Source organism: Leuciscus leuciscus (assembly GCF_965113295.1).
Source record: "Leuciscus leuciscus genome assembly, chromosome: 10".
NCBI classification, from domain to species: Eukaryota; Metazoa; Chordata; class Actinopteri; order Cypriniformes; family Leuciscidae; genus Leuciscus; species Leuciscus leuciscus.
The window spans coordinates 37,582,202-37,608,813 of NC_138734.1; the positions used below are offsets into that span (position 1 = coordinate 37,582,202).

The 26,612-nt window shown below is 37.9% G+C and overlaps 1 protein-coding gene and 1 long non-coding RNA gene across 16 annotated transcripts in view; one reads left to right on the forward strand and one right to left on the reverse strand.

Moving 5' to 3' along the window:
• Positions 1-26,612, reverse strand: part of LOC309508127 — a 746,145-nt gene that overhangs the window by 473,065 nt on the left and 246,468 nt on the right. The gene's annotated exons all lie outside the window — the stretch shown is intronic.
• The window catches only part of mef2aa (myocyte enhancer factor 2aa), an 85,431-nt gene continuing 59,686 nt past the window's right edge, over positions 868-26,612 (forward strand). For 5 of the 15 annotated variants that reach the window (XM_082182553.1, XM_082182559.1, XM_082182549.1 and 2 more), the window contains exons 1-2: positions 4,605-4,780; positions 8,349-8,491. The gene's annotated coding sequence lies outside the window, so the exon portion shown is untranslated. The other 10 variants (XM_082182547.1, XM_082182560.1, XM_082182561.1 and 7 more) reach the window with 8 other exon arrangements.

A 26,612-nucleotide genomic window follows, 5' to 3' on the forward strand; every position in this document is an offset into this window, starting at 1 on the left:
TCATCGTTTACTCTAATACACGATTAACTTACTGTTACTTCAATATTTTTGGAAGGTCAGATTATACCAGAATCTACCTTTAAGGAACAATTTCTGTGCACAAGTTGGGAACTGTGGACAATATGGAGATATTTGAAGCGGTTTGGCTTGTCTTCTGGCTAGTTCTAACTGTAATGATGTGTTAATCAAGAATCTGGCGTCAAAACAAACCTTCAGTGTGTTTGAGTTCAAAGAGTGTTGTTCAAAAAGACTCTAAGAAAGTTCAGAACTCTAACTCTAACCATTGTGCTCTAATAGTCTGTTATATGAGTGATATTATAATATCCTTTATTTAATTGGTGGCATAGTATCTAAGCAGTCTGGAGCTATTTGTGGTCTGGTACAATGCTGAAAATGTCAGCTGTCTTCTATTTGAGTGTTTTATAAACCCCAGTGCAATTCTTTGGGTCTTTATGACCTATCAATACAAAACTTTAACTTCAGCTGGCAGCCTGGCAGGCACATATGAAGTGCTTCAGCTGGCTTATTTTGTTGAACCCATGGCCATTTGAAATTTTGCTATTTGGTATTTAGACTTCTATTGGCAATTAAAATGATACTTGGTGGTGGCACTGGCAAGGCTTTTTTATGAGAAAGCGAACCATCTTCCATCTCTTGTGAACAGTCAGGCATTGTTGTTCTCTCATCGCTTTTATTAAGAATAATAAGAACACAAAACACATCTAACACCCTCAGTATTGGTGAGTGACAGCTGCGGCTGGTCCACCACTCCCCTGAGCCAAGCCCTGTCACATACACGCATGCCCAGCATGTCAGCGTCCATCTGGGATCCTACCCTTCAAACTTCTGTCGCCCAGCTCCTTTCCGGCAGAAAGACCCAGGGACAAGAGTGTGAAGTCAGGCCTCACAGGGGCAAGAAGAAAGCCGTCCAAAGCCAGCTGGTCTGGCTTTGAGGAAAGCAAGAGAGATAGAAAGCACAAGAGAGAAAGAGGGAAAAGAGAGAGAGAAAGAGAGACAGAGAAAATTTAATAATAAAAGGGAAATTAAGAAAGTAAGAGTGGCACACCTGAGAAAGATACCCGAGGAAGGCCTTGGCAGCAGGTTCTGTGAAGGTAATCGATCATCTAAAAAAAACAAAAAAACAGGTGAGATACACAGAGGGGGAGGGGCAATGGGGCAGAGGTATTGTATACAAAATATTAACACATGACCCGACTGCTTGTGATCGGTAAGTAGCCTAATAGATAGTGCAAGAAGAGAAATCATGCTGCTATATCTATATTTAAACTTGTTGCAATGTTTTCGGTTATTTTTACTCAGTCTTATGAATTTTATTCATAATAATTATTACACTCAACGTCATCAAAAAAGCTCAACAAACTTTATCATTGCAGGTTGTGACTTTTATTTAATTTTTTTTGCAGTATTGCACCACTTTCATTTTATTTGAATAACATGTTCAGTCTGTTTTAGAGAGTTGAAATTGTAAACAGAGGAAACAGGTTTTCTAGGAGGATTTTTGGTTCAATTTTGTCAATGTCTACTGCTTTGCTTGCAACACACTTTTTTTTTTTTTTTTTTTTTTTTTTTTTTTATTGCTTTAAACTCAAAAATGTATTTTGCATTTCATAATAATCTTTTCACTACTTACCGGTTATTATACAAATTATTATACAAAATGTTCAGTTACAGCTGATTAAACACTAAATTAGACGTAAGAAGAACAAAATGTGTTTCTTTCTAGCTAATCTCGGGATCACAGGTGGCTGGTGTTCATTGTGGTTTGGGTTCTGGTGCCAGTGGGTGTTTGCACAGGGGATCCGGAGTATGAGCCTAGCCCTGATGGGACTTTTTGTATGCACAGCTCCAGCTTTAAAGAGCTTCAAATAGAATGTGAAAAAATGTGAAGTCACAGAGGCCACATAATCAGGGATTTCATCAATATCCATAGCCATTTTCAAGGTATTACTTACTACCGTGTGAGTTTGCTGTGGATTCTGTTGCTATATCTTCTATTATAGATTAGTTATTTCAGAGGGCACTGGCATTGGAATAAGTATTTGTCTTACGAAATTGATATAATGAAGTACTTTAACACTGACATCTTTGTTTGTCTGATTTTTTGTCATTGTGCATGTAATTGATGACGACATTAAGTCAAAAGTCAAATTGCACAATTTGTAGTTTTAAAATATAATTTAATTTAATTCATTTGATATGAATTAATATTTACATACTTTAGGTTAACTTATGGTAATGGTGACATTATAACCAATGTTATAACCAATGCAGCATAGAAGGTTGATCTGTTCAGCGAGGAAAATACTTTTTTATCTTAAAAAAATATATTCATGCTGCAAACAAACAAAGTTTACACAAAGAACACAAAAAAAGTAAATTGATATTTATATAATAATATATATAATGACTTAGCTGCCCGTTTTGATTGTTATCTGAATCCATGATGATTTCTTATTATTATTAACATCCATTATTTTTGTCAGGTTCAATTTGAAGCTCAAAGTCAAACTGTGATGTGGATTAGAAAGTTATAAAAGTCTCAACACTGATTCCAAAGGAAAACAAACTTGAGTTTTATAAATGTAAATCATTTATGAAGGGCCCAAACTTATTCTGGCACATTTCTATCTATTGGTCTTTTTTTGTTGTTTCATTGTTTTAACATGTTGTAATTCATTTGATATCCTGCCTGTCCAATTTTACATGTGGCAAAACGGTGGTAAAACAAATTGCCTTTAAGTCCCAGCAAAAACAACTCATGTTCAGCACCACACCTCTTCCACAGATCTTACAACTACACGTGACTCTGACACATGCAACGTAAAACGCAGCCAGCCTCTTTTATCTGATTGGTCAGTGACAAGCCGCTGAGGGATCAGATTGGATGAGAAACGTGTCACTTCAAATGTACTGGCCCTATTGTTACTGTTGTTTTATAGAACTTACGTCAATCGTATCTAAGGTAGTGCCAGTGACGACCATAATAAATATTACATTGCTCTGCACATAATGGGCTTTTAGAAAGCATCCAGTAGCATAATGGTTGCTGTGGTCCAATAGTGACGTCTTTTTTTACTTTTTAACTTTTTTTTTGTTGTGTAATTTATTTATTTATTTATTTTTACGCGCGACAGTGCTTTAACTGTCACTTCCTCGATTCGATGGCATGAACATACTATTCGGGTTGTTTCCTCGCTTTCTCAAACTGTTAAACACGGTGATGTCATGGTGTGGCGGGAGCAGTCTCCTTTTCTCCTTAACTGGCGCGCTAACTTGTTTATCCCGTTTCCTTTTGACAAAAACACAATGTATGACTTTTTTCGTGATGTTTTCATTTTGGTTAAGTCGGAGTTCTTGAGTTTTTCATATTTGTTTTTAAACTAGAGATGAGACACGAGTAGAGTAGGAGGTGGAGGATGAGGAGGCGGCATTTTATGGCAAGCCCCCGTAGCAATTATTCCTTTAGAATTACAATAACCTATTGTACTTGTATATTAATTACTACGAAATAATCGAAAATTGACTAGTTTTACTAGTGGCTCTTTTACTTAGAAGACGGGATGCATTCCGCCATATTGCACATTGCAATTTCTCCCATTCATAAGTAGGCTAATAGACCTTATGCCAGAGAAACAAGCGCGCTGCCATCTCTAATATTGTTTTAACTTCTGTTTTTGCGGTAGCTTTGAATATATATATTTTTTGGCATGGCTGCTGAAGAGTAATTAGCTGGAGAAGTGGATTTACTTATTGTAGAGTTAACAAACGTTATCATGAGCATTGTAGCCTAATATTTGAAGTGGATATCATAACATATGTCAATTATACAAGGAATATTTTAAAATGAGCGGTTCATTCACAATACGTAAGATTTTACCTTCATGTGGTGTAAATACAAACCAGAAGACAGAACACAATGAAAAGGGGCGGGGCTACTACACAAGGTCTATAAGTGAACCTTCTTTCTATAGCCTACTATAGCCTAGTCTTTGCTAGTAGCCTGTCTATTCAAGTTATTGGTGGTACCTTTTCCAGTTTTACTTGTAACTTCTTTAGGAACTACTACTTATATTTTAATTAGGACTATTCCAATAGGCCTACTAGTATTCCAGTTTTCTTAGTACCAGTAAAATAAACATTAGTATTATGGATTAGACACTAATATCCTGGGTTTCTGATAATAGCGATTTATAATATATTTAAGACTTTTAATCAAGCTATAAAGTAGCCTGTTTAACTAGTCATACATAAAACATAGCCTAAGTAAAATACTATTGTAAATCATGAGGGAAGAAATGGACTAGTAACAACTGGGATGTATAGGCCTAATGTCTCAAAAATAGGTAGTATCTAATTAAGTAGGTTTTAACTTGAGATTGTTAATAATTAAGTAGAGAGAATTGATAATCATTATTGGGCCTATAAAGGATAGGAACCTCACTATTTCATCTCTTACTTGTAATATAACATAAGTTACAGTAATACAGCGATTGAACCTATTTAGTTTTAAAAGGAATGAAGGCTATGTTAAAACGGCTTGCCGTAAGAGGTTGCCTCCGTCTAGTGTTCGTCATATTGGGGGAGGAGCTTGTGTTGTGACAAGAGCGACTGCTGCTTCTTCTGAGTTTGTCAGCCCAGCTCCCGAAAATAGAAGCCGTGTGTCAATGTGACTGAAAATACATTTATGTCACAGTGTATCCACGGGAGTCACTGATACACAGTATCTATATACAGCGAGGGGGACCGCGAAGAAAAAAAGGTGAGTCGCAAAAATAGCAACAATGTTTAGACAGCAGTCAGAGAGCGAGAGAGAAAGAGGAGGGAGTCGTGGAGTGAGACTGGATGAGCACAAATTAAACGCGTTACAATTCGTTTGGGAAGCTAAACATGTTTGTCATGTGTGTGTCTAGGGGTCGGCAACACGCCTGGAAGAATTTGATGCCGAGTTGCGAGCACCTGATTGAAGGACAACAATATTTTTCGTGCTCGTAATTCTCTGTGAAGAGCTCGTGCGTGGTTTTGGGTTCAGTCCACTTTGACACTTGGCATAGTTGCGCTCTAGTCTCGCATCATTTTCCGGGCGGTGTTAAATATTTCTGGAGGGGCGATTAAAAATGAAAGATATTAGTCAGGAAAGCCAGCGGACACTAAGGTTTTTTTTTTACTGTAAGAGTTTGTGTGGATATTGTAGTTTGAAAACCGTTAAGCTTTCGCTTTTGAATATCACTGGTTGAAGAGGGTCACCTGCAGAGATTCAGAACTTCAAAACAGGGCAAGTTCAACTTAGGAACTCGCGCGACATAATGTTTCTTGACTTTGTGTTTGTCTCCTAACTGTGGTTAAATTCAAATAGCCAATTTATTCCATTCTAGCAGGCTTTTTGAAAGGAAAAGTTTTTTTTAAAGCACCCAAACTAGCACAGACAAATAAATGTACTAATTTGTCGTACTTTAGACAATATAATTTGTGATAATTAAGTTGTTTTAGATTTTAAGACATTCTAACACGCAGTCAACAGGGTTAAATGTAGGACATTACCTCCGTATTGCGCTCTAAAGCACGCCCGACAACTTTATGAATATTATAGAAAGTTATTGATCTTTCGTTATGCATAACTTTGGAAGTCGTTGCAAATACTTTTCTGTCTGAAATCTAGATGGTGCTGGTCTCTTTGGATAGTTGAAACTATAGGAACAGCACGAAGTGTCGTATTGGTGAAGCGTCGCAGGGTGTATTGGAGTCTCTCTGTACATACTGTATGTTAGTGAATAAACTGAGACAAGTGTAAATTGATGCCATCAATTATTTTATTATAGCATATTAATTTAACTTGTGATTTAATGTTATTCATGAGGTCACAATGTCTTGTTACAAACTAGTGAGAGGTCTAGCTATTGTGTGGTACATGATTGTGACTCATCTGCAAGGCCATACTGATGGAAAGTTTTTCAATTAAATATAATTTCAATTTTATTTCTTTTATTTTGAGCTTGTATTGCCACTAATCGACAATTGGGTCATTCCCTTTTATTAGTTATAAAAAATGGCCTGTTTTGTGTCTTTTCTACAAGAGCTGCTGACTTTGACATGCACAGTGGGAACAGCCAAATCATCCACCGGCAGAGAGTGTAGTACTTGTGCTTGTAAGATTACACATGCCCTGTAGCCTGCCATTTAGTTATCAGTAAAGTGTCTTAGACTTGCCTTAAACGCAACATTACGAGATGACATGTCATTTTGACCTTCACAAATGTTATAGGTGTATCAGTTATAAATATTTCACATGGATAAAGATATAAAATTGACCAAACTAATACAAAAGTAAGCCACGTTGTCTTGACCTGTAGTCCAAATGCCAAAGGCTAAATGAGGCTGTGTTCCTAGGGTTGCTCAATGCTTGTGTCTGACAAGCATTATAATTACGAGCCACACGAGGCAGGCAATCAGATTACGGTACATCATCATGAAAATGACCTCAGGAAGAATGTTTGTCTGTCCCTCTGATTGTTTGGCTTTTAAGAGGCTTAAAGCCTCAGTGGTCAATGCCCAACACACTATAGATTTATTGATTAGTTCAATATTTCAAGCTGCTCAGAGAGATGGTATAGCCTTATAGGAAATAGTGTTTGTCCCAAATTGAACAAAGGCAAAAAAACAAAAATAACATGTGTCTTTCTTGTGCATGAGTGCATGTTTGGGATTTGGGCTGGAGCACATTTATTTGATGTGTCCAGGTATAACATAAGTAATAAGAAGTAGTGTTATTTAATAATAAAAAAAATCAAGCTTTGGACTCACTTCAACTACTATGTACTAACATTTAAATTAATCATTTGATATGTATGTACTGTATACATTTTTGTGTATTTATTGTGATTTTATATTGTACACAGACACATATTATACTGCATGCACATCTGTAATTAATTGAATGAAAAACGTGTTTTTGCAATACAAAATTAACACTATAAATATTGTGTGTGTATATATATACAGTATGTAAGTACATATTAGTTAAAACACCTAATATAAAGTCATACAGCTTGACATAATACTATATAAGTATATGAGTATGTATTTTTGATGGACAGAGATTTATTCAGCCTTGGTGTTAGAATTGGTTCTATATTATTGTTTGATTAGCCCATTAACAGTACGGATAACACGCATTGAAAAAGTTTTGTTGCAAACCATGTTAAAATATGGTTTGAATAAATGTGTTTTGCTGCCCTCGTTTTCATCTGAGGTGCATAGTAAAGATTTAATATCCCAGTCAAGTGTATAATATACCATCGCACTTTTTCCATCTGGCCTTCTGTGCGACTTCATTATAGTTTAATAAGCCCAAACTAAACATGGGTGCAAATTCAGCTCTGAAAACATCACACTGAAATTCAATAGCTTTCTGTTTACACACTTGACAATGAATTAGTCAGCGAAGGAATTCTTTTAATATTCTGAATGCTGTTCACCCGACATGCCCCTCTACAAATCCGATAAAGCACAACATCACACTTGAAATTGGTGTCCTGCTGTGCTCTAGTAATAAAGCGTCTTTTGTTTTATGATGTTTTGTTAGTTTTTTATCACTAGATACTGATACACCAGGGGTATTTTTTTATATGAAGCTTCTATTTCTGATATTTTTTTGGGGTTGTTTTCTTTTGTATATTAATTGAATTTAAATCACTCCTTTTTTCGACCCCGGTCAATGCTAATAGTTGAATAAAGTCCATGCAATCAGTATCTAATATGATTTCCAGGTTAGAATCAACAGCACTGGACCACGGTTAAATACATTCTGACATGTGACTTCTTGTGTCTTACAGCTTGAGATCAGAGCGCACTTGGGCTGTAGAAGTTTTCTCAGGGCCACTTCTTAATATTTCGTAATATTTTCTATAGGCTTGCTGTAGAACTGTAGTTTACACTTCATCTGGATTAATGCATCAGATTTATAGCGTGTGCTATATGGTGCACTTGTACCTCTTCTGTCAGTATGCATCGTCCCATGGGCGTCAGTCCATGCCTGTCCTGTTCTTGTGAAAATAAAGTCAGCCGTGGTGAAGTTGAGCTCCAGAGGTGGTGATTGGTGTTGCCCAGGGTGGGGGTTAGAGCATCTCCCACTGTGCTGTTCATAGCACTCCAATCTCACAGCCTGCTCTCAGCTCCTTCCAGGAGAGAGTGAATAGAGAGAGTCTGGAGTGTGTGGGCGAGTCTGATCTGCAATTAACGCTGGTTGTCAGAAAGAGAAGGCTGGCGTTTACACCATGCTTTTGAATCACTGAGCGAAACACTTTTCCTCTCTTCCCTTCCCCCTCGAACAGGGCATTTTACCTCAGGAGGAGAAAACACCAGGAAGCTCCAAGTAGAGAGAAGCATTGAAAGCAAAGGAAGAAAGAACGTAAATAATACTTGAGCTGGATATTTTGGGTCCAGGACTGAGGATTGTGGTGCTTCGTTTGTTAGGGTAAGCCCAGCTCTTCTTCTCTTCCTGTCAAACAATGCTGCATCTGTTTTAATTACACAGAGCCTCACTTTTTATGTATTAAATCTAATGAAGTAAACATGATACAGTGCCATATGGTCAGTTGACATCTAATGTTGAGTGCCTGCCATATACTCTACATTCACAATAGGATTTATATGGTGAAACTCTGTTGAAAACAAGTTGTTGGTCTTGTTTCAAATAGGAGTTACATTGGCATTGGAGAAGTTGTAGTGTTTAATTTGAAGGTTAATTTCACGTTAGCTGAATTTAAAGTGAAACACCCTGTTCTTATGTGTCTTATTTGAGTCAGCTGCAGCTGGCAAAGGATGCTTTGTTCAGTCTCAAAGTTAGCCACAAATGTTATTTAACAAGCGAAGGCTGGAACTTTTCAGAACAAGGGCACTGGTATGTAATTTTGTTAGTCTGTACATTTTGAAAAAAATAAGAAGAGAGATTTAGCCTATTCATTCATTAATTGCTGCTGAAAATGTGATGCAGTTTATTATTTAAAGACCAAGATTGTGGAATTCTGTCAAATATGTATGTTTTGTAAAATAAAAATACTGCTTTTTAAACTATATTCTTAACTGAGCTTAAGGATCTTAAGTGAATCCATTCGCAATATAAACCAAAACAAGTAACAGCAAAAACCACTCAATGACATATTTAATGACACATTTGTGCAATACTTACTGGAAACAGGCCGTTTTCAGGGGACGTCATTGCATTTTACGCGTCTTGCTCATTACTTGTTCGAACGCTCCTGTCGCAGGCCCATTCTTTTTCTCAGAGTGTGAAGACTCTTTAGCAGTCCTGTTCTAAATATTTTTCAGATCAGGCCTATGGAATGTGCCATACTTCTGCACCATGTCCATTAAATCACACTCGATTTTCTTTTTGTGCAACGGCTCTCTTTCACGCTTGCTCAGAGCAGCGTGATTCATTGTTTATTGGAACCCTATCATTGAGCTGGAGATTCCAGCATTCTCCCGTGAGACCTGGAGGCAGGATGCAGAATCTTGAGCCCAGCAGATAATGTTTGAGCCATAGTTTGCTTGTGTGGGCAATGCAGACCTTTTTCCCTCCTCTGGGAACATCTCGGAGGATTTTTTTTTGTTCAATAAAAGGCGTATAAATGGGCTGCTTTTATCACCATAAAGGGCAGAGTTATGAATATGCATCCGCATGCATATATTCAGTTGATTTTAGTCTGCGCTGACTTCCCTCTCTATTATCTGTGGTTTTTGGATCGGCTCTCTAACCCAGTGGAATGTACGATGTCCCAGCGGGGTCACCCCATAAGTAGCAGCTCCAAAACCAGAAACCTCTGGCTGCCTCCTGTCCCCACCACCACTCCACATTGCCACACTTTTGATTCTAAATAAGTTACCAGAGGATATGGGGAACATGTTAGGCAAACAGAAAAACCATCATTTAAGACGTGTATCAAAATATTAGCTCCTCATTTAACTTGCATGCACACACAACTGCGTCTGTTGCAAGCTGTAAATAGGTTTCCATTTCACTTGCCAAATAAAACCATCTATCAGGTTCTTAGGCTCCTCAGTTTTAGCTTTATTAGCCAGCTTCTTAATATGTAGTGATGATGATTTCCAAACCATTGGCTTGAGGATTAGCATCCAAGTTGGCACAGGCCTCCTCACCACATGAAAATACAGCTCACTTTCTGACATGTGGATAAGATTTCAGAGTTAATATTGGTTAAATCGTATTTAAAGTGTATAGCCAGTGTTGCAGAATGGCTGGGGCAAAAAAGCATGCACAAAATTATAATTAAATAAGAGCATGTGAGAGGGACTTACAACTGAGAATTATCTGGCTAGACACACGTCAGCTGAATGTATTCCTGTTTCTCTATTTATCACTCCCTAGAAAAGCCTTCGGGTCTGTCTGGGTCATCAAGAACAGAATTTAGGCAAGAATGGTGTGATGCGTCGTCAGTGTTACCCAACCAAAATGTTTGTGAACACAAATGTTATTCTTCCATCTTTGTAGTTTGTTGTAAATGTACAAGAACTTTATTCAATTTGTCAATAATCTCCATTTAACTTCTAACATTCATTAAAGGGTATTAAACTTTAATGCCTGTCCATCTGAAGTTTAATGGAGACTCTGTAGTCTCAGAGTGCCATAGCCACACTGTATCAAATTTCTATTTAAACCATATCAATACCATTTTTAATACCGTAAGCATTTGAAAAAGTGGTCAAAGTTTCCAGGGAACATTGTATTGTTATGTTGAAATTGTAATTTACAATTTGGACATTCCCTGCATAACGACACCCATGAAACCCAGTGTTGTCTGACCACACATGTTCATGTAACAGCATTTTTGAAAGCAAATGCCATCTGTTGTGAATGATCTACTTTTTTAATGCTGCACGACTGGAAGGCTATGCCTGCGTTGTCTAAAAAAAACAGCTAACATTGACCTTTCGACTGGCCTGCCCTTGGCTGTGACCTCTGGTGTTAAGCCACGCCATACGGTCCACTCAGCACATGTGCTGCTGAACAGTGCAGAGCGGCTTAAGGATCGTCAACCTCTTTCCTGTCTCCTTCGCCCTTCCCGAAGAGCACCTGGTTTCAGGTGTCCCCTTCACTCTAGGCCGTGGCTGGGTCCTCGGCATCACGGGTGTGAGACTGAAGCCAGAGCAGCCCAAAGCTGCTAATCCTCTTTCCCTACTGATCCTCTTCCTCTCTGCCTCCTCACCCTGCCACCACGCCGCCCTCTCAGGGTTTAAAGGGCAGCATAGGCAGAAGCCCCATGTTACTCAACACCAAACCAAAACAAAACGAAACCCTTCAAGTGCTGAACACTAATCCGTGTAGTCCATGGAGGGTAACTTACCGTAGATTATCTCATTTTGTGGGTCAGCGATTAGCCTTGACACAAGCTTCATTATGAACTCCTATGAGTGCCGGTTTATCTTGAAGTGCCACTGTGATCAGGATTATGTCTTTTATCTGTTGTTGCACTTGTCATCAGAGTGCTGCCTCTTTATCCTCCTGGGACCCAGCAAATCATTTTTGTCCTCTGTTGGGGAAATTTGTTTATGAATATCGCAGAGAACCTATATTTTGAAATGTGAGGTGTATAAAAATCACATCCTGGGTTTTTCAGAGAAACCAAATGTTTGAGGCTTTGGCCATACTCTTTTCCTTGGTTTAACATAACAATTCAAAATATTTTATAAAAAAATAAACGATAAGTTATTATTATATAATTATTTTTATTTTTGTAGAAATATCAGTTGTATTTGATTTATTTCTTGTACACTACTGTTCAGTTCAAAAGTTTGGGATGATTTCTGAATAATATTTCACAATATTACTTTTGCTGTATTTTGATCAAATAAATGCAGCCTTGGTGAGGATAAAAGACATTCATAAACAATAAAAATCGTACCAACCTCAAACCTTTGAATGGTGTATATAAATTGTTTATGGATTGTTAATACTTTTTTATGATTGCAATATTCTTTGTAAAACAAGTTGCCCCAAAAGTATGTAAATATATGTTTGTGTTTTTCATTTTTCAATTATGTTTAGTGGAATTTCAAATTTCAGCAACTTTTTTTTTTCTTTGCTGCATGGGCCAGAAAGTTAAAGTTCCACACTTGTCTCAGTTGTCTCTGAATATATAATTTTCAATTTCACAATTATAATTATTCATTGGAAATACTTTGCACACTTTTGCATGATTAATACTCGTTCGTTAAGGTAAAATGTCCTCTAGCAAAATTACTTTCTGAAATTGAGACTGAGCATATGGGAAAGAAAAGCATTTAAAAGCTTGTGAAAGTCCTCTCTCTCAGCCCTCCATGCGTCACGTGATGTCACCGAGGGTAAGGGATGTGCGCGTAAGCAAGTGTGGCTTCTGAGGTGGGCTCGTGTGAACGTGTGGTAGACACAGGCACTGCTGATGGCTCGGAGGAGTGACGCAGTCTGCACCTGTGTTCTCTCATTACCTCTGCTCTGTGGGCACTGATATGTGCTTCAAACTGCAGCCGTGTGTTGCTCCCTGTGCTTATAATATCAGCATTGGATGTTATTGTGGACGCACCTTAAGAGAGAAACATGTCTCAGTGGAACCATAATGCCGGGGCTTGTATCGTTTTGAGCCAACATCCCTTCTGGCTTGTTTTTCTTTATATCATAGTAGATGGTTTTTGAATGTGATGTTGTTTTCATGCCACATTATTGCTTTCTATCATCTCTGTGTTTGTAGTTTTAAGGAACTGTTTTTGAATAATGACACATCATCTGTCATTTATGAGTGTTGTATGCAATGAGTGTCTGTAATGCTTTCAGCTCAAAGACAAGCGCTTCTTAAGTATCTGTCTGTCTTCCTGTCTGTCTGTTTGTCTGTCTGTCTGTCGCAAATTAGATGTGAAATGTCTAATGCAAAGTCAAATTCAGTACATTTAGTTACAAATAGTTACAAATAGAATTTAGATAAATATAAACAAGGCATATTTACCAAAATGTTCAATAATTGTAAAAAAATTAAATAAATAAAAAATCTTAAATTATTTTTGCAACAATATAACAATACACAATCATAAACAACAATAATTATCAACATACTTTTTTGGTAAAACAAAAAAAAATAAGTCAGAGACTATTTCACATTAATTTCGAATCGAATGCATTTCACATCAGAGGCCAAAAAAAAAAAAGGTTCATTAAAATCATCACAATGTTTACAATGTTGCTTAATTTTATAGTGCCAGGAAAAGCATAGTGAATAAATTGTGAAAGTTCGATAAATTGCCCAGCCCTATGTCACTGTGAGCTGAAAGCATGTTTGGCATGTAAATCATAATAGCAAAACCATCTACTTGTCCTGGGTGTGTCTTTTTTTAACAAGACAAGACTCTCTTTAAACTCTCTTGAACTTTACAGAATGATAAAAAGATAATTCTAGTTAGAGTAATTCATTCACTTGTGAAGGAAATAAAACTATGATTAATTACTGATGGAAAAAGATCATCCCAAAAGAATGTTGTTTTAATTTGTCATACTGTATCAGCGTATCATGAATGTGCATTGTTGCGGTTCAAGTCAAGTCAGAACCTGTGGCACAGTAGGAAATAATGCAGCTGTGCTCTACAAACAGGAAGAAAAGGGGCCCTCATCCGTGTTTTTCCCAGTTGTTGGAGAGATGTGGTGAGTTTTTGGCTGCAAAAGGTTGTAAAAGATGAGACATGACAATCAGAGGGTCATACTGTAAATTGTTATTGGTTATTGACTTTCCTTCTTTGGTTTTTTACTTTAGTTTACTCTTTAACTTAAGTTTAGCACTGACATATTCTGACCATGCGCTACTGTGAGAAGAAAGAAAAACATTGAGGAACCCATGCTGGTGATTAGGCATTTTTATATCATTGTAATGACAGGCAGATCTGTTCAGATTATAAAATGCTAAATTGCTGTCTTTTGTACGGCGTGATTCCTCCCTAACCCCAAACACATGTCCGATCTGTCTGTGAACCCTGCCGATATGCTTTTGGCACACTGTCTCATCTATCTGTGAGGGAGTTTTAAATTACCCTAATCCCCTGAATTTGCAAAGACGTAATTCCAGTAATATATGACTCCAGTGATTTGTCAAGGCCACCTGGAATATTTTCCATCTTTCCACTGTCTGTAGCACACTGATAGCAGGATGTCCATGTAAAAAGCTCCATCCTGGATGTAAATGGAGCTCTTTGTCTTAACTGTGCTGAGAGGGAAATTGCCCATGCTTTTAGATCCATATTCAACACAACGCTATTTCAATGGTTCTTTTATTTTACTGGTGTTCAGCTGAAGAATTCGACTATAGCAGGGTCCTCTTCCATCTTGATTTTTATTCTGTTGCCGGATGGAAACAATCTCAAGCTTCAGATAAACATCAGCCTGCTTTCTCTCCATAAGGACCATTCAGTTAAGTTGAATTCTGCACTTTTCATTGCAGATCCTAATGATTTAAAACCAGTATGTCATGACTTGACTTAGAGCAGTATCTGAGAGCTTCATGTGCTTTTGCTGTAGTTGAGATTTTCTCTCCATAGTCTTGTTCCCCATTCTGAAGCGTAACCGAATATTGTGAACAGTTAACCATTGTAAATCTTTGTAGCTTGTGCATGTTTTATTAGGTTTCCCCTTTCATTGATTTTGCAGATTGATTAGATTAACGTTCACAGGTCAGCAGCGTCTGTCTATTTATCAATCGGCTTGCCATGCCGATACCACGATAACGTAGTAAAGCAGAGAAAACATGGCGAGATGGATTCGGGCTGAAAGGCTCATTCGTTTGGGAGCTGATATGAAGTAGTTGACCTCTGCCATGTAAGGAGAAAGAAGTGGAAGCCAGGACAGGGAGGTATCAGTTTTACAGGCATGACATCACCCTCCCTCTGGTGCTGGCACTTTACAGTGAGGGAAAACATGACGCCACTCCCTTAGTAAAAGTCTGAGCAGTTAAAACTCAGCGAAGTACACAGGACAATAAGATGTACATGTCACTTTGTCTCGTTAAAGTGTTTTACGAATGTAGGGATATGGGTCAGTCTAGAAATACGGTCTCTGGCTAATGTTGAAATTGGTTGAATGTACATTTTTCTGGTTCTAATGTTAATTTTAGTGGAGTATTTAAGTCAGAGAGGCTCGAAATTGAGGTCACACTATACATTGATTGATTTTGCCAAGTGTACTATGTCATGTCACTGTGTTCTCAAACTCTTTGGTTGTACTACACCCGTAAGTGCATAAAGTTCTGCTTGTTGCCAGCTTTCTCTCTCTCTGCTGATCCAGGTGAAATAGTACTCGGGGCCTGGTATCTCAGCTGCTCTGTGGCCATACTTGGCCAGCATCTCTGACACCCGGGGTCTTATCTCTCACTCGGCCACCCCCCCTCCCCCTCTTCGCCAATCGTCTGTCTGTCAGTGGCTTAGCTGCTAGCCTGCTTCAGAGCACACATGGGAAGAGAGCTAGGCCGTCACTAACCACCCAGTCAGGCCACAGGCTATCAGAGAACAGTTGTGCTAAAAAGATTCCTGGGATGGCAAACAGCAGGGTTTCACTCTCACTAGCACAATGTCACACTAGACCCCTTTGTCTCTGTATTTTATTTTTAGAACCCTCTCTTTGTGTTTAGGCTAGTTTTATTGACATTGGCGATGGAAACGGGGCACGTCGCAGGTCAGATTCGAACCTGCATTTCCCATCAACCGATGAGCCACATCTCTGGCCCCTTCTCTCACTCACTGTAGCATATGGAGTAGCAGTATGTAAATCCTGTCACATTCAATGATGAATTAGTTTATCAGCCACTCTCAGGAATAACAGTATCATCTCACTGACCCAATATTTGCACTTTGTTTCTTTACATATTGGAGAACTCATTAGAATAAAGCAAAATCTGCCTTACTACAAGAAATCATTATTTGTTATGCTACACAGATGAGAATTCCCGCTAACCAAAAAGCAAACATAAACATACAATGCATATCTGTGCACTTCAAACATTAGTTCATTGTGTAGAGTTAAGAGAGACTGCATTTAGAGTCCATTAGTTAAAGAGCAGCGTTTTCTAAAGAAGTGCCTCCATTGTACAGTACATTGCATAAACACTAGTGCAGCTGCAAGCAGACGTTTCTGTAAAAACATACAGTATCTATATTTTATTTTATTTTATTTTATTTTTTATTTTTTTTGCTGAATGGAGGAAGTAAAAATCATCACGGCAGCCTCTCTGTAGCATGTATACTACAGCAACATTCTTTTCTCTCTTTTCATCTCCTCTATTTTCTCTAACTGTTTCTCATCAGGCGGTCTTGTACTGCAAAACAAAGGGTTAGTGGTTTGAACCTTCTGCAAAACCTAACAACAGAGTCCAGCTAAGTAACATGAAGTTGATTCTACAGTTTCAGCCCATAATGAAATTAAGAGAATAGTTTGACTTGCCAAATATGTTTTTTTTGGGTTTTTTTTGTGACAGGCTCTCAAAATTGTAGGGTACTTTTCAATTGCATTTTTCTTCAAGGGCCCCAGAGAGAGATGCAGCTTATCGGTCGGGTTGCCATCATGTCATTTTGAAAAATCACACAAGGGGAAGCATTTTTATCCCGAACAGCTTTTTGCTTTAGATTTCAAACAAATGACATGTAGTTTTTTTTGGTGCTGCCTTCTTTCTTTCATGGAATGTGAGAGATTATTGTGTATATATATATAAATATATAAATTTCATCAGTTCACAACCTTTCCCATTTTATGAGTCATTGGCATCCATGCTGCCTGGATTGCATAAACCTTTTACATAATGGAGTATTGTAGAACAATGGGACTGAAGAGGATTGAAATGTCATAGGGAAAGAGCATAGTATCAAATATTTAGTGTAAGCCGAAAGCTAAAGTTTTCCTGTAAAAAGCTGAAGTATCTCACAGGTCAGGCAGAGGAAGGCATTTAGTGTCTGCTGTGACAGCTGGAGTGCTAAAGATAGGATTTTTTGTTGTATTTGGGTGCAGAGATTACCTTAGTCATCGTAGATAGTTAGTCAATTACAGAGTTCTAGATTTTTTTTAAATATATTTTTAGATTTGAGATTTTTAGTACTGGTGCTTTAATTGGCATACTGACAGCATGCCGTGTCTTTGTCGTTTGCCAATTTGCTTGGTAAAAACCTCTTGGTTTTGTTTTTTAATTCATCCCCTTTACAGGAATAATATGTAAGAAAATATTATAAATATAGACATATATATTTTGTTGTCATTATCCGAAAAGTTTCCAACAATGTTTAAATCAGCCATTTTAACCAGTGTAACGGCTTGTGTCATTGTGTTGTCTAATGACGTCATATCTACCCTCGCATTCCAAGTAATGCTTCCGTTAAAAACCATGGAAGCACCAAAGACGCTTTCATGTATTATGATTTATTAGACAGATGAGCCACTGTTTGGATGTCTTTATTAACAGAAAATCAATCATTGTTATATAGCTCAACACAGTTAGTCATGTTGTTTGAATCTATAATATATTTGTACCGTGCCTCAGAGACAACACTATTTTGTGGCTAACATAGCATAATCAGAATGAGCTTTATTTGTAGTAACAATAATACAGCATTTTCTCCACCATACAATAATTTTTTTAATTAATTGCATGCCATTTAACAACACAAGTCATCAGCTTTTATTAATATGAAATTCTAATATCAATTTGCAATGTGCAACAAGTGTCTCCTACCAGCTAACGCACAGAGTAACGTTATTAACATAGCCTAACTTTCAACACACTCAAATGTATTTTTAGTATGATTGTATTGACAAAGTAAAACAGCGCTGCAGTTTGTCAAGTTAAATAGAGACTTCTACATTCTCTTTCATTCCTTTGTGCCCCATTCAGCTGTTTTTGAATTCAAGAATTTATCTTATGTTAATGCCTCCTAAGAAACGCATCTGAATGTGGACCAGCATAATTAGATGATTTTCGTAGGACTACAGGTACTTGTTGTGGCAGTCTCCCAACGAATAGATTTTAAACTGTTTTGCAGATCCACATTAGAGAGGATTTCTGATGTGTGAAGTAACAATTGAAGGTTTGAATGTGGCTGTGATGCCCATAAATATCATCTAGGTTTTGAAACACAGTCACAGTATTGTGAATTTTCAATGATTTAGCTGTCTAGAGGATGTTACTGTGAGTTGTGTGCTCATGTTATGCATTAATGCACGGCATCTTTAATACTCATGAGCCACTGTTCCCTGAGGAGGAAAATCTGTTTATCATTTCTGAGCTGAGATCTGCACAACATCAAAAGACCGCCATGCCAGTTAACACAGCTTGCAGGGTGGCTGTGGGCAAAACGGGGGGTAGTTCTGAGGGTAGGCAGACACTTCTATGTACATCAGTGGGGGATTAGTTATATCTGATGATGACTCTCTTTCTTTCTGTGCTGATGGACAGTCATGCTAAGAGAGCCAGGAACACATGCCATCATACAGTCCGGAAGAATGCTTTCATGCAAACATCTCATCTAGAGATCACACAGACTGTGTGCGCGTGTGTGTATTTTAGCGCTGTTAGTGTATGTGAGAGTGGGTGAGAGAAAGAGAGGAAAGTAAGAATAAATGTTTGTAAAAATCATACAATTGAAATGTTTCATTTATCAAAAGATTCATTTAAAAAAAAGCATGAAAGATCTGTGAAATATGAAAGTTTTTGTGCCAAAGTTCATCTTGTGAATTGTTGCAATTTCACAACCTATTGCCATAAAAAAAAAAAAGTCATTTGTAAAGTTTACTACTCTTGAGGAACTCGTCCAAGTGGGGAAAAAATCCTATCCTGACTTTTGTGTCAAGACATTCTCTCTACGCATTGACACACTGTCATAATGAATTTCGGTGATGAAATAATTTTTCAGACAAGCTCACAGTTTTTCTTTTTGATTTCACTTTTGATGGAGATGTTGAGTGAGCTGGTGTAGATATGATGTCAAAGACGATCACACATCAGTCAAAGACCCTGATATTATGGTGGTAAACTGTGCTTTAAGTTACATACCTAAAGACAACATGAAACTGCATTCTCAACTCATTTTACTCCTGATGTGACACTTTTCTGAGTGAAAAATTATATTCAGTTATGTGGGAAAAAAATAAGGGTGAGGCTTAATTTCATGCATCAGAAAATGTTTGGCTTTCCAGAACTGATTGTGAGTTTGCGGTCACTTTTTAATCTTAAAATGATATTGTAAAAACATACTTTGTTTTTTAGATTTTTTTTTATCAAAATGCAAGAACTTTCAACTTTGAAATTGTATTGTCTGCTGATGTTACAAAGGTCATTTGGGTGAAAAAAATACATAAAAAAAAAAGAAAAAGATTCTATTAAAAAATGTTTTGGTAATTTCCCACTGAACTGATTCTGGTTAATTTGAAAATGTCACATAATGGAAGCTAAATGTTGAGCGAGTGTCATTTTATATTGTGTTTATTGTATCATGTTAAATAAACCATCATATCATTTTTTTTTTGCTACAAGTTGACCGATATAGATAAATGTTGAACATCTAACCCTAACCCATCTGGTTCAAGGATTGTTTAGTTGATAAAAGACATCTGGACTGGCTTGGCGTTCCATCACTTTTATTATAGACTCCAAAATCCCTGATTCCTGTCACAATTAGTCGCAAACGTTCACCCACCCAGCACAGTGGTCTTCCCACATGAAATAGATCTAACTGTTCGGAGAGGGTCATCGCTTTATCCTTGAGAAACTGAGAATCCATTCATCGGCTCGGCTTGGAAACCTGACTGACGCAAATGGATCACTGGGAATATGAGTGTCCCAGCAGTAATTATGTTACAACGCTGCTACCGCACACGACCAGAGGGTAGGGGGGTGGGGGGGAGAGGTGGTAGGCGGTGGTGAAGAGAATAGTGATACTTCTCTTGTTTCATTACAAGTTTTTTCCCCTCTTTTGTCCTTTTCTTATTGCCTGTCATATTCACACACACACAGACAGAGCACAACAATCAGTCATGACATTTACCATGTGCTGAAGAGTGAACTTCACAGTAGCACGTCACGCCTAACGACTGTGCAATCAAAGGGTAGTTTTAAGTGAGGCTAGTTGCACTATTTCTTTTTTATCTTTTCTGCTCATAACTTTTAACTTTTTCAGATGTCTTTGTAAAAAAAAAAAAAAAAACGTTTAGCAGAAGCTGAAAGAAAATGATGTAATTGATGATCAAGGAGGGGACAGTGGTGGGAACTAGAGCCACATTGAAGTTTTCTCCATGGCTTTTTCAGCACGGCCCCTAAGGCATCTTCTCAGTCAAAGTCACCTTGTGTAGTTCGCCTCTCTCCCAGCTCTCGACCTTGCTTAAATCCTTGATTGATTGTGGGCACGTCTAGTGTGCGCTCGGCATTCTCTCACTGTGAGTGTAGCATATCTTTATTGCTTTTATAATTTGAAGCAATAGACATTATATTCGTCATGATAGAATGGTTTCAAGTGTAATTTTAGATGCAATATAGTGTATTATTTTGTATTTTGTGATATCAGTGGGGTGGAAAAATCATGTGGGAAACACGCGTTTATATTTTGCGGCAAAATATAAAGGTTGATAAATGTTTTATTTTCCATCCATCCATCCATCCATCATTGGGTCGCAGTTTTTTTTATGAACTATGAATTAAGTAATTGATTACATTTTAATAAAATAATTAAAATTTATATTTTAATAAAATAATTAAAATTTAATGGTATAACTCCAGTGGTTGTGGTATTAATTTATATTTTGCTGCTTTAATTGCAAAGTCTAGTACATTTTAATGCATTAAAGCCACAAAATTGGATTGAAACAGATTAAGAAAGTTTAAAGCAGACAAAGCGACCGCAAATCATTTAATTTAATGATAATTTGCGCTTTGAAATTACATGGAGGATGGTGACTGTATATACACCTATGTAAAGATATGAATGAAAATTGTAAGAAAATATATAAAAAAACGTATTAATCATGCATTTTGGGAAGTTTTATCTTGTGGGGCCGTACCTGCTGTTATTACCTTCGTTCAAGCCTGAGAGAGTTTGGATGTGGTGATGGCATTTTGGAGGTGAGAAGTGGCTTTCTTTTCCTCACCTCCCCGCCTCTGGTGCCAAGTTCTCGCCTGTTATAGTTCTACACGAGCAGTACGGAAGATCGTCTCAGTTGGCATTGATCCGGGCAGGGAATAAAGCACGGTCAGAGGAGAGTCGTTGAATGGAGCATGCAGTCATTATCAGAGATTAACCACCCAATGGCTGCCTGCTCAGCAGTGCCAGAGAGCTACCCATCAAACAAACAGTATATAAACATCTATAACACACTCTTAAATCCAAGCTCTCAGAGTATAATACATGGATAATGGGAGAGATCAGACTGATGAGAAGCAAAGCAAATTTAGACCTGGTAAACATCAGCAGAGGGTTCAAATGAGGGTTTTGATATCCATTGCTTAAGGTTATATGTGTCATTTTCTTGGGAATGTCTTTTTTGGGGGGTTACACATGCTTTTGTTTCTCAGAAATGTGCTTGACAGTATCCAAATAAAGCTTTTTGAATGGGTCAGCCAAGGACAGACATGGTCTCCAGTCACATGTGTAGTAACCGTGAGCTCTAGGGACATCATATTTCACAAATAGTATAGTATAAAGTTCCCTTTAAGGAAATATTTACCTACTTTTACTTTTTAAAGTAAGATTACTTTTTAATCACATCCTTCTTCTTTTGTGATGTAAGTGGCAAGTTTCCAGATTTAAGCATGACATCAGTTTTGAATGACAAAATTCAGTTCAGAATTAGTCACATGTTTAACAACATGTTTTCATTGACATATAGGCTTTAGCATGCCAATGTGGCCTTCACATTTTTATTGTGCCAATATAAACCACGAAATATGTCAGATTGATCCCATAGCGCCTAATTTTAGTTCTATTTCTCTGAGGGTGTGTGAGATTTTATATAGAATTTAGTTTTACTCCTCAAGCATTATCTACACACCCTTCCCTATTCTTTTATTCTGTTCTCCTATTATATTTTGCATAATGAAGTGCTAAAATATAAATGTAGAAAATCTCACGCCTGCGTAAGATTCCTCATATTTCAGTCTCCCCTCCAGGGCTCTTTTTTTTGTTGACATGAGCATATGTACCATTTTCCTGAAACAGAGCTCATATCCTGATCATCTCAACTTGTGAAGAATGTATTTCGAAACTCATTTGTCCTGCCGCTTAACATCACCTTAAGCCATGTTTTAAAAAAGGAAGTTAACATGGTGTGAAAAGTTTGTTATGAGTGAGCGCGTGCAGCATTATTCCATCTGCGCCCGCACACACTCCTTCTCCGAGCCTCATTTTCACTCATTTCTTCACGCACTCCCCTTTGCTGGATCTTATTAATTATATCTCATTAGTTGCCTTGGAAACAGAGGTGAGGGAATGTGGAGAGAGGAAACTGAGAGACTTAACAAGGGAAAGAATGAGAGGATGAGAGCCAGAGAGAAAGGAAGCAAAAAGCAGAAAGGAAGCAAGACAGCAGAAAATAAAAGTGTGAGGAGGAAGAGGGGAAAATGGCATTGTCAGATTAGCATCGGGAGACATTAACTACGACGAAACTGCCAGGACCGGACTCTTTACCCTGGGCTGCTGGAGAGGAAGATAAGCACATGCTCACAAAGGCAGACACCAGTACGCCTCCTCCCCATCCAGGCCAGGTACACATCCACCTCTTAGAAGCCAGAGAACAAAAGCCCAGGCTCTCCACCCTCCCCTTCTGTTCTTATGTCAATGCGTCGCTACAAATGAACCTTAAAGTTTCCCCGCCAGACCCGCAACTGCAACACCACACTAAATGGAGGCAAATCAGTTCCTTTGTGTTTGTAATACGCTGAGCTTTTGTGGTCGACGGTCTGGTCATTTGTATTTGAGAGTTCTGCACGGCCTACTGCAGATTTGTCCCGTTTTATGGCTTCGTCCTTCTTTGGTGTGTTATCGAATGGTGATTCATAGTTATGTAAGCTGGGAAGGTTTGAGCTTCTTATCAGCGGAGGCCAAAAAAAGGGAAGCCTGGTGCTGCTTGTTTAAAAAAAACAACAACAAATAAAAAACGAATGGAAAGAATAGAAAGTGAACGAGAGCTTGGAAGAGCGTGCTTGAGTCGCCTGCGAAATGGCCCTGGTTGTAAACATAATAAACATGCTGGGAGAATACACAGGAGATGGACTTGTGTAGTTGTTTAGTCTCCAACAGACAGGAAGATAACAAGGGGAAGGATCAGAGCAGATGCTTGTCCCAATGGCTCCTTTTTCCCCCTTTCTTCTCTCTCTCTCTCTCTCTGTGTCTCTGGCTTTCTCTTTCCCACCCTGTCTAATGTCTCTGGCTGGCTGCTATTGGTCATCTGAAGGGGTTTGAAAAACAGGAAGTTGAGGAGCAGGATGTAGGGAGTGTGTTCTGCCCACAGCTTGTTCTGGGACGTTGAGTTTTCAGGGCGGCTGTGCACAGGAAACAGCGCTGTCATGGTGGTGCCCGAGATTCTGGACACTGCCTGAAGTCGGAAAAGTAGTGACCCTCTCTATTTTTCCAAGTGCTATCACTAGGTTTCCCTTTACACCTTCGATACCATCTTTGAAGTAAGGAATGGAGGACTTTGTTTATATTGATATTGCATTTATATTGACAGATGGTGTGTGTTAATTCAGTACACCACTAACTATTTATATGAGCAATTAGATTACTGTACTATATATTTACTATATAATGTATATAGTGTGTGTATGTGTCTTTTCATGGTGATCTAGTGACTTTTATTAATTTAATTATTTTAAACCAAAAGGTCAAATTTAGGATAAAGCAAGATAAATATGGATCAGTCACATTTGAAGCCGTTATGAAATAGTCAATTTATGTATAATCTGCTGCAGATATGCTTACTATGATTTTAATTTCAGTAATTATTTTTAGCATGATTTTTGTCAGATTTTCTTTTTAAATGAATGTGCAAAGTAAACGCTTTTAAAAAAAGAAAACACTTTCACACTTGTTGAGCCCTGTAAATATACAGCACGTAGAAGTCTCTTTGTAGTCCATGCAGTCGCTTATATTCTTAATATGTTTTCAATACAGCTGAGGAAACCTCAGTTTATACAGTTAAGGGATTAGAGGAACACTCTTCAAAATGACAGGTTTGTTTAAAAGAGAGGTAGTTAAAGGTTTGGCGGGCAGATGAGGGAACGCAGTGTGCGAATGTGTGTATGTGTGCGGTAATTACAGTGGGAGTAGGGCATGTTTTATTGAGTGTGAAAAGGCCTGACCCCAGTACCAGCCCTCCCACACTCTCACATTGGCACGTTCCGAAGGGAGAGAGAGCGAGAGGCCTATCACTAACACACGGCTTGTGTGCTCACGCCCACTCGCACATGCACGCACAGCGCAATCATTTACATTTATATAGACCCGCTCATCATGGGATCATCTCAGTTACAATACACAATCCTCCCAGGCAGTGTGAAGGACATGGGAGTTTACTTGTTTATAAGACAAGGGAGTGTCAGCATGTCAGGTGGGGCCTCTCCTCTCACATTTTGAGGTGTGTGCGATAAATGCATGTTTCATATCTCAAATGGAAACCAAATATATATTACGTTACACAAGAGAAGATTTCTCTCTCTCTCTCTCTCTCTCGCTCTCTCTCGCACACACTCTCTCTCTGTGTTGAGTGTGTTTTGCCCCCCATATATGCACCTGTGTTCGACCGTGTGTGAGTGAACGACCTCTGTGCAGCGGGGTCAGGGTCAGCGCAGTGAGCACATGGACATGTCTCACTAGAGATCGGCTTTGCTCTGCACATTCTGTGGGTCATGTACTCCTATTGATTTTCATGTCAGGCCCCGGCAGTTGCTCCTATAGAGACATATTCCCCGCTTATCGATCACAGTGACTGCAAATGTTTAGTAAGCAGCTTTCAAAAATGCTGGACTGGTTTAAATCAAAGATAAACATTTAGACCAGGTGCATTTCATCAAGGGGGAATACATTTTTTGGTGAATACATTATTTCATGTTTTACTCAAGAACTGTATTGTTGCCACAAATTACATCACACGTCAGTTATCTTAATGTTCACTTAGTTTTACATTCTTTGCCGTTCATTTTTGGCTTGATAACGTGCAGTGAAAGAGTGTGTAATATTTAGGAGAGCTGATGTAATCGGCAGTGGCTTTGGACTGCTGGCTCTTCTGCCCATGTCCTGGAGCGCTGGGGTGATCCAACAGGCGCTTAGTGGATCTCTCCCACAGCCAGCAAGCCCCACTGCATCCACCCTACTTTCCTATAAACCCAGTTCAAAGAGATCTCTTTTTTTTTTCTTATTGCAATTTTGCTGTGACATTTGCTTTTGAATTTACCTATGAGGGCAGTACGTACAGTATTTTTTCTCTTGCTCTCAGGTACATTTGCTCATAATTATTTACTTTTAGAAGAATATGCTCTATTATAGAACCTTAAAGGGTTCTGTCATGTACTTCATATATACACACACACATATATATATATTATTTTATGGTTTCCCATCATGGCATTGTTTTATTGATTTAGTTTGAAGTAATTTAGTTTTAATACATTTTTTATTTAAATAAATGTTTTGAATTAAAAAGCTTGTAAACACTAGAAAAAAGAAGAAGTAACCGGTTAAACATTAAAGTCTTGTGCAATCATTTAAGACATTTCTCCTTATATAGATTCTTTTTTGTAAACCACACTGACCCTAATCACAAATTGTTAAAGGCAAAAAAGTTGTGTTTCATGTAATATTTAATAGGGTTGATATTAAAGAATGCATTGATATTAAAGCTCTGGCCAGTACCGATAAGCTGATATCAAAATTTGAATACATCATTTTGTCTATATACTGCGAGTGATTTCTTTCAGGCATCACACAATTGTAATGTACAGTGTGGAAAATGGATATTCATTTGGAGATTTGCTAAAAAAATTCATCTGCATTGAATTTTAATAAATTATTTGTATGTTTTTCTGTGGAACACAAACAATATTTTGAAAATTGTCTTTTGATATACAGTGGGGCCCAGTGTTGTTTGAACCCCAACATTATTCTTTGTGTGTGTGTGTTCTTCAAAAGAAAGTTAGTCATACAGGATGAGAGTGAGTAATTGACAAGTTTTTATTCATTTTCGGGAAAAAATAACCCTTAGTGATAAAAAGAAGGGGCTTGAACACAAGACTCAACTCGAGCTGTAATACACTCTCCTGGACTTGATTAATGATAGGGAATAAAGGTGAAGAGAGGGAGGAGAAGGAATGCCTGAAGTGTTGTCATTGGAATGAGGTTCAAGCAGCCGTTTATTTATCATTAGCGTTGTGATTGACAACATTAAATCATCATGCTCTTGGCACTCATTAAAGACCACAAAGACACTCCCTTTTGTCAAGAAAGCTAATATCTGTCACAAAGAGCTGCTTGGAGGTGAGATTACTCACACATGCACATTATGCCAGTTCACCGTAAATGTGTAAAACAAACATTGTTTCTAT